A 9,191-nucleotide genomic window follows, 5' to 3' on the forward strand; every position below is an offset into this window, starting at 1 on the left:
AGCAGAAATGCAGAGTTGAACAGACCCCCCCCCCCTCCATTTCAACCCACACCACGTTGAGCCCTACAATGCTCCTTTCACTGGATGGGAATTGGTGCTGACTCTTAGCGCTTCATCAGACACAGCAACAGGGCCAGAGTCCATTCACGATTATATCATTCAACATTTATACGTTCCCCAGAGGTAACAGCTCATCAGGGGTCTTCAATTACATCTTGCTCATGGGTGCTTTTCCATCACTATGGCGAGACATTATAGTTATCCCCGTCCTTAAGCCCATGGCTTCTTTCGCCCCATTAGTCTTACAAATGTGCTTTGTAAACTGCTTGAAAGGATGGTCAATTGCAGATTATCTTGGGTACTCGAATATCGAGGCCGTCACCATATCAGTGTGGCTTTCGGGCAGGGCAATCTCCAACTGACCATTTGATTGATTGATTGATTGATTTTAACAGGAGTGCTAAAACAGCTTAGCTCTGACCCGCCACTGCCTGCACCGAAACTATGTTTATTTTGCAGTATCGCTCCATGTATATCTAGTAAAGCCAACCAGTGCCCTTAAATAGCGAAAGGAGTCCCTCTACCAGTTTTTTGTTAGACACTATTTCTTCAGGTCTATTTGTCCTGAAGGTTCTGTATCTGTTATTCTCCAATGCCATGCATTCAAAGATTAGGTGTGATGCAGTTTCTTCACCCTCACCACAGATCCTACATTTAGGGTCCATTATACCCATTGGTGTAGGTGTTTTTGAACTTCCCATGGCCGGCTATCAGTCCAGTCTTGAGTTTGATCTCTTTCCTGTTCAATCCCAGGACTACAGAGCTTCTTTTAAAACATGACTTGCGCATCATTACCTTACCATGTTTTTGTTTATAGACCTTGGTCCAATATCCTACATGCTGTTTCCTAAGCCGGTTCTGTAGTTATAATTTGATCATAGCCTTGGTGATTTTAGCACACTGGACTCGCATTCGGGAGGACGACGGTTCAATCCCGTCTCCGGCCATCCTGATTTAGGTTTTCCGTGATTTCCCTAAATCGCTTCAGGCAAATGCCGGGATGGTTCCTTTGAAAGGGCACGGCCGATTTCCTTCCCCATCCTTCCCTTACCCGAGCTTGCGCTCCGTCTCTAATGACCTCATTGTCGACGGGACGTTAAACACTAATCTCCTCCTCCTCCTCCTCCTTGGTGATTGTCAAGACAGGTTCCAGTCAAATGGCTCTGAGCACTATGGGACTCAACTGCTGAGGTCATTAGTCCCCTAGAACTTAGAACTAGTTAAACCTAACTAACCTAAGGACATCACAAACATCCATGCCCGAGGCAGGATTCGAACCTGCGACCGTAGCGGTCTTGCGGTTCCAGACTGCAACGCCTTTAACCGCACGGCCACTTCGGCCGGCACAGGTTCCAGTCCAATAAATGGAGTTATGGCCCCCATCCTAGCCATTCTATCGGCGTGTTCAATGGCCACAGACCCCTGAGTGTCCAGAGACCCAAACTAGGTAGACCCTATTGCTTCCCCCTAGCTCCACCAGAGCCCTGTGGCAATCTGCAACAATCTTAGATCTTGTTGCAGGAGCTGCCAATGATTACAGGGCTGTCTGGCTGTCTGAACAGACGTGGATGCTACCGTCATTGTGGCACCTACTCATATTCTCCTCCACACATGCCCTGATTGCAGTAATTTCGGCTTGGAATACAGAGACCAGTTTCCCTAGAGAGATGCTGCTCTCCAGTCTTGGCTGAACCCCGTACAACCCTGCCCAAATGCCTTGATCTGTTTGCGACCCATCGGCGAACCAAACGATGCCCCCTGTAGAGTGTCGAACTGTTTTCTCCCACTGCTACCTACTTCCAGTTATTATGTTGTAAGGCTTGTCGAAGCAGTTGGGAGTTGTTATTCAGCGGGAATTTCCCCAGCCATACCTATATTTACCTCACTCACTATGTTAGTGTGTGAATCTGGATACCCGAATGAGACCCAGTTTTGGCCAGTTTTAAGCCTATATGCCCCAGCTACTGCCTCCATCTTAACCCAAAGGTGAAGTGGAGGCATATCCTGCATGGCATTCATTCCAGTGGTTGGTGTGCTGCTAATTCCGCCCGTTATGGCTAAGCAGGCCAATCTCTTCACCTTAGCAAGCTCTTTAGCAACCTGCTGAACTAATCATTTACTCCGATTGGAATCAGCCATCCGACAGGCTTTTACTCACCACCGGTACCTTGTCACAGTGTTCTTTGGCCTACATTAGGGGTGTGACATGGCTAGGTGCCATCACATTTTAGCTACCCTCCATGATGGCGGCTTCTGTGGTCCCCTTCCAATTTTGATCCGCAAGTTTTTATCTTACCAACTCTTCCGAATTCGAGTTGCCTTGTTACTCAGTACCCCTCATATTCAGGAGAAATGTACCCCACAGGGTTCTGTGCTAAGTGTCTCGCTCTTCCTCACTGCTATAAATGTGACCTCTGTTGGGCCTGCCATTACCCCAGCGTGGTATGTTGACGATTTTTGCATCTGGTGCAGTTGCCACTCGATGGCGTCTGCTGAGCGCCAGCTCCAAGGCACCATCTGACGGGCCTCTACGTGGGCCACCGCCCACGGCTTCCAGTTTTCCTCCTACAAAACGCGGGTTTTGCATTTTTGTCGTCGACCCACAGAACACCCTCATCCAGAACTTCACTTATGCAACGAGCTCCTTGATGTTGTAACGAAGTCCCGTTTCATGGGCCTTATTTTTGATAACAAGCTGACATGGCTGCCCCAGATTCGCCACCTGAAGATTACATGCATGCGGAAGCTTAATACTCTCTTCCTCCTGGCCCACATATCTTGTCCAGAGCCGATTATGGTAGTTAGGTTTATGGCTCATTAGCTTCTTCTGCTTTCAAACTTCTTGACCCTGTCCATAATTGTGGGGTTTGTCTGGCTATTGATGCCTCTCGCACTAGTCCTGTTGATAGTCTCCTCACAGAAGCAAGGATTCCCCCTCTACACATCCGATGGAGCCAAATCCTCGTTTCTTACGCAGTCACCATTCACCAATTCCCTGACCATCCTGTATACCCTGTGTTCTTCGCCAATGATGGATGTCTCCCTCCTAACACCTGCCCATGGGTGGGATTGCCCATTGGCATGTGTCTCACTACCCTCTGCCAGGATTTCCATCTGCACTCACTGGACTGTGGCCCATGTCTTTCCCCCCGAAATCCCCCCCTCTCCCTTTGAATGGTGCCTAGACCACGGATTACCACCGCTTTCTTCCAGGGTCCTATGGTCCTGTTGCTCCTATGGTTTACCGGCGTCTTGTATGTGCCATCCTTGCAGAGTTCGAGGGAGCCACCGTCTTTAACACTTATGGTTCTAAGACTACTGATAAGGTGGGATATGCGTTCACATCTCCTACCAGCTTCGAGCACAATTTCTTGCAAGGATCATGTAGTGTAATTACAGCAGAAATTCTACCCGTTTACGGGGCCCTCCTTTTTGTTTCTCAGGCCTCCCTCCATAGTGCTTTAATTTGTTCCGACTCCATGAGAAGCCTTCAGGCTATCGATCGATGCTACTCTCGTCATCCCTTGGTCTCTGCCATCAATGACCTTCTCCCTGCCCTTGAACTTGCCACCTGTTCAATCGTCTTTCTCCGGGCGCCGAATCATGTGGGAATCCCAGGGAATGATTTGACTGACCGTTTGGCTAAAGAAGCAGATACTTACCTCCCTTTTCCTTTATCGATTACAGCTGCGGATATGCGGATCTATGTCAAACCTCTCTTTGCCCAACAGTGGAATGCCATCTGGAGCACTACTGCTCTAGTAATAAACTCCGCACAATCAAGGAGTCTACTGCAGTTTGGGACACTTCTTTGCGCCGCTCTCGTAAGGAGTCCACAGTTTTATGTCGTTTACGCATTGGCCGTACCCGGCTCACCCATTGCTTCCTCCTACGTAACGACCCGCCCGACAATGCGGTTGTGGCGCCAGACTGACGATACCTCACATATTGGTGGCATGTCCCCGTCTTTCGATCCTTCGTGCTTAGTCTTCCTGCTTCCTTTAATTTAATATTAGCGGATGATCCACGGGTGGTTGACCGGATCCTCGGTTTCCTTCGTGAAAGTGGTTTTTATTTCCAGATATAAAGTTCTCCGTTAGTCTTGGAGCAGGGGCGGGTTGGTTGTGACTGAAATACTCCTTTTGCAGTCTTCACGGTCTGTGATCCCATGACCTCCCCCCCCCCCCCCCACTCCTTTTTCCAGTTTTTAGATTTGGTCTCACCTTTTATGCTTATACTGTGTGTGTTTAATAATCACTCTTTTATAATTTGATTCCTCTGACTGAATCCGTTCATTTTTAGCAGACTCTCTTTCTTATGTAACTCCCTTTGGAATCCCGGCACTGATGACCTCGCTGTTTGGACCCATACTCTCTCTATTAATCAAACAATCAAGAAAATTGAATTTTCTGTTAGAATGTACAGGGTGACAATTGTTACACTGTATGAAAAAATTAAAATAGTTACAATCTATGGTGTGAACACACTTTATTAAACACGTAAACTTCACTGCAGCTATTCGGATTTACGTTATCAAATGTTAGATATGCCTGCCATCATTGGCGATGATGTGGTGCAGACGACTAGTGAGTTTCTGCATGACCCGCTGACGTGTCGGAACATCTATGCTGTCGATGCATTCTGAATGGCCGTTTTCAGCTCAGCAATGGTTTTGGGGTTATTTGTGTACGCCTTGTATGTAATATAGCCCCACAAAAAGGATTTCCGTGTCTTCAGATACGGAGAATATGTAACCCAATTGAGGACCATGCCAGTGGCCTCTGGGTGCCCCAGAGGCAGAATGCGGTCTGCAAAGTGCTCCTCCAGGACATCAAACACTCTCATGCTTAGATGGGTTCAAGCTCCGTCTTCCATGAACCACACCTTGTCAATATGAGAGTCACTTTGGATAATCAGAATGAATTCATTTTCCAAAACCTTCATGTTCCGTTCTATAGTCACCGCGCCATCAAAGAAAATCGCACCCATTTTTCCATGACTGGACACTGCAAACCACAGAGTCACACGTTGAGGGTGAGGAGACTCCTTGATCGCGAAATGCGGATTCTCAATCCACCAGATGCCCAAATTTTGCATGTTGACGAAGTCAACCAAATGAAAGCGGACTTCGTCGCTAAACCAAACCATACTGCGCATACTAATGTCCATAATGCCCGCGGCAAATTATGCCGTTTGAACATACTAAGGGAAACCGGTCAGAAGTTATGACGATTTTCTTTATATGGTTCAATAATTGTCGCCCTGTATAACAAGAATAAGCTAGCTTCATACTAAAAATCATGGGATCTTAACTATTCATAAAATTACTAAAAGATGGTTAAACTAATTACTAGCAAAGAAAGCTCTACACAAATAAGATGGCTGTATTAAACCAGATTATACCCCAATTACCTATGCGCATCTGAAACTTGTAACGAGGAAGACTGTTAGTGGTCGTACAGGTTGCGTTCCAATAGGTCTGAACATCTCACTGATCCAATTAAAGGGAACTGTTGAATACTAAATCCAATTCTGAATCAGTACAAATACAACACCAATTTATAGGACCCGCAAGTTGCAATTTGCTGAGAGTTAAAACGCCTGCACTGCTGCGAAGTTGCGACGGTTACTCAATCAGTAACCCCGTCCAAAGCTGCAGACCATCTTGTCCGCCATAAAAAATCGGACGTCGCGGACCCAAACGCCGCTCTGCCCCCAGTATACAACACACATCAGAACGCCACATTATCTATGGAAGAGTCCATCACGATTACCAAGCCTGACAACTAGCATTTCTCTTTGAACACAGTTCGCAGGAGAGAAACTGCTAAAATTCTTGAATAGGAACCATTGTGTGGACCTTAGCTGTCTGAAGGTTTACATACCGACTGCTGCGCCGCTCGTTGGGTAAACCAAAGATGGAGGCGACGGCTGCTGGAGTTCCCAGAATACTGGAAGTTCTCACGCTGTGGAAGCATAAAAATGGCGGAGACGCATACTTCCATTCCCTGCAAAGGGAGCAAATACGTCACACTAGCCAGCAACTACACGACTCAACGGGACTTAATGACCTCAAAGGGTGCCAACAACCAACAAACAAGAGCAGTCACAGGCATCCTGTCAGTTCTTAGAATTTCTCGGTCCTTCATAAGCTAAGAGAAAGAGACCTGTGTTCCAAAGCGACCAGTCCTCCAAGGCACGATGCCGACTCGTCTGCGCTACTTCACACAAAAGCAAATTGTAACTTCTCCGCTTTCCCAGCACAGTTAAGGAAACACAGATATTTTCAGAGTGTATAAAGATCGCGTAGCACAATGTAACACAGTAGTTATATGTTGCAAATCGTGTTACTGGGGCCTCCCGTCGGGTAGACCGTTCGTCGGGTGCAAGTCTTTCGATTTGACGCCACTTCGGCGACCTGCGCGTCGATGGGGATGAAATGATGATGATTAGGAAAACACAACACCCAGTCCCTGAACGGCGAAAATCTGCGATCCAGCCGGGAATCGTACACGAGCCCTTAGCAGTGACTTTCTGTCGCGCTGACCAATCAGCTACGGGGGGCGGACGAAGTAGTTATATTACAGCGTTCTTTTAACTTCCAGAGCGCTAGCTCTTTGGTCAATGTGATACGGTAAGCATGAACTCTCCGCGCCTTTATGATTCTGAGAATCACTGACTTTGATAATCGTAATTCTGTTTGAATTTTTCCGTGCACTAATACGAGGATTGAGTTGGAGCATTGTAGCTACGACGTAATAACGTTATCCTCGTATTCAAGACGTCCACGTTGACGATGTAACTGACCATTTCGGTTTCTGTCAGTGAGACCGTGTATAGTGACGTTATGTGAACGTTTACTTTTGGGGAAATGTCTAGCGTAACGTGCGTCCACGTGGACGTAGACGTCCTGGGCCTCTCCTAAATTAGTAATAGTGTCTATTATTTCACGGTAATCAGCCATTATAGCTATGTGACTCAGTCAAGAAGGAAAAACAGAATCGCAGTTTTGACGAACTGATCACTCAAATTAGAATTGAAGCAAGAACAGTGTACAGCATGTGGAAGTGGGCAACACCTCTCTTTCCTCGTGCCTTCTTCGACGATTGAGCGCTGCGGCCCCACACGACCGCCCTCCCAATCGCTCTGCTCCGAGAGCACCTCAATAGACCGTGCGACCACCTGCCACATTACTGCCATGTAGTGGTAAATACACTACTGGCCTTTAAAATTGCTATACCAAGAAGAAATGCAGATGATAAACGAGTATTCATTGGACAAATATATTATACTAGAACTGACATATGATTATATTTTCACGCAATTTGGGTGCATAGATTCTGAGAAATCACTATCCAGACCAACCACCTCTGGCCGTAATAACGGCCTTGATACGCCTGGTCATTGAGTCAAACAGAGCTTGGATGGCGTGTACACGTACAGATGCCCATGCAGCTTCAACACGATACCACTGTTCATCAAGAGTAGTGACTGGCGTATTGTGACGAGCCAGTTGCTCGGCCACCATTGACCAGACGTTTTCAATTGGTGAGTGATCTGGAGAATGTGCTGGCCAGGGCAGCAGTCGAACATTTTCTGTATCCAGAATAGCGCGTACAGGACCTGCAACAAGCGGTCGTGCATTATCCTGCTGAAATGTAGGGTTTCGCAGTGATCGAATGAACGGTGGAGCCACGGGTCGTAACACATCTGAAATGTAACTGTTCAAAGTGCCGTCAATGCGAACAAGATGTGACCGAGACGTGTAACAAATGGCACCGCATACCATCACACCGGGTGATACGTCAGTATGGCGGTGACCAGTAAACGCTTCCAACGTGCGTTCATCGCGATGTCGCCAAACACGGATACTACTATCATGATGCTGTCAACAGAACCTGGATTCATCCGAAAAAATGACGTTTTACAATTCGTGCACCAGGTTCGTTGTTGAGTACACCATCGCAGGCGCTCCTGTCTGTGAGCAGCGTCAAGTGTAAGCGCAGCCATGGTCTCCGAGCTGATAGTCAATGCTGCTGCAGACGTCGTCGAACTGTTGGTGCAGATGGTTGTTGTCTTGCAAACGTCCCCATCTGTTGGTTCAGGGATCGAGACGTACCTGCACGATCCGTTACAGCCATGCGGATAAGATGCCTGTCATCTCGACTGCTAGTGATACGAGGCCGTTGGGATCCAGCACGGCGTTCCGTGTTACCCTTCAGAACCCACCGATTCCATATTCTGGTAACAGTCAAGGGATCTCGACCAACGCGAGCAGCAATATCGCGATACGATAAACCGCAATCACGATAGGCTACAATCCGACCTTTATCAAAGTCGGAAACGTAATGGTACGCATTTATCCTCCTTGCACGAGGCAAAACAACAACGTTTCGCCAGGTAACGCCGGTCAACTGCTGTTTGTGTATGAGAAATCGGTTGGAAACTTTCCTCATGTCATCACTTTGTAGGTGTCGCCACCGGCGCCAATCTTGTGTGAATGCTCTGAAAAGCTGATCATTTGCATATCACAGCATCTTCTTCCTGTCGGTTAAGTTTCGCGTCTGTAGCACGTCATCTTCGGGGTGTAGCAACTTTAATGGCCAGTAGCGTAATATTTACTTCATCTGGTTCAAAAATAGTAATGAAACAAAATTACTATGCGCATAAATCGTGTTTCAATATAACGCTGGCACCTCATCGACTGTCACTGATTTCTCCAACAGACTATGGTCTACGAGAACCTGTTTTCTTTGTTGAGAAAGCAACATTTTGTATGTAAAATTTGCCGCTCTTTTCAAATTTTAAACCAAATATTACTGTTCCCATTTTTTTTAAGTGACTTTAACCTCAAATTCGCCTTGAGAATAACTTTTAAATTCATTGACAATAGAAGTAACGCCTTGCCACCTACAATGTCTATCTAAAACATTTTTCTGTATCTCATCTCTATCCCGAGGTGCTCCCCATTATAGATAAAATGTCCACCCTGTACGTGTCAACGTCTCAAGCAGAAGACGAAGAGATAGAGAAGGTATATGAGGATATTGAACGGGTAGTTCAGTATGTGAAGGTGGACGAACATCCAATAATCATGTTGCAGAGGATGCATTAGAAGAAAGGGTTACTGG

Source organism: Schistocerca nitens, chromosome 5 (genome assembly GCF_023898315.1).
Source record: "Schistocerca nitens isolate TAMUIC-IGC-003100 chromosome 5, iqSchNite1.1, whole genome shotgun sequence".
Taxonomy (NCBI): Eukaryota; Metazoa; Arthropoda; class Insecta; order Orthoptera; family Acrididae; genus Schistocerca; species Schistocerca nitens.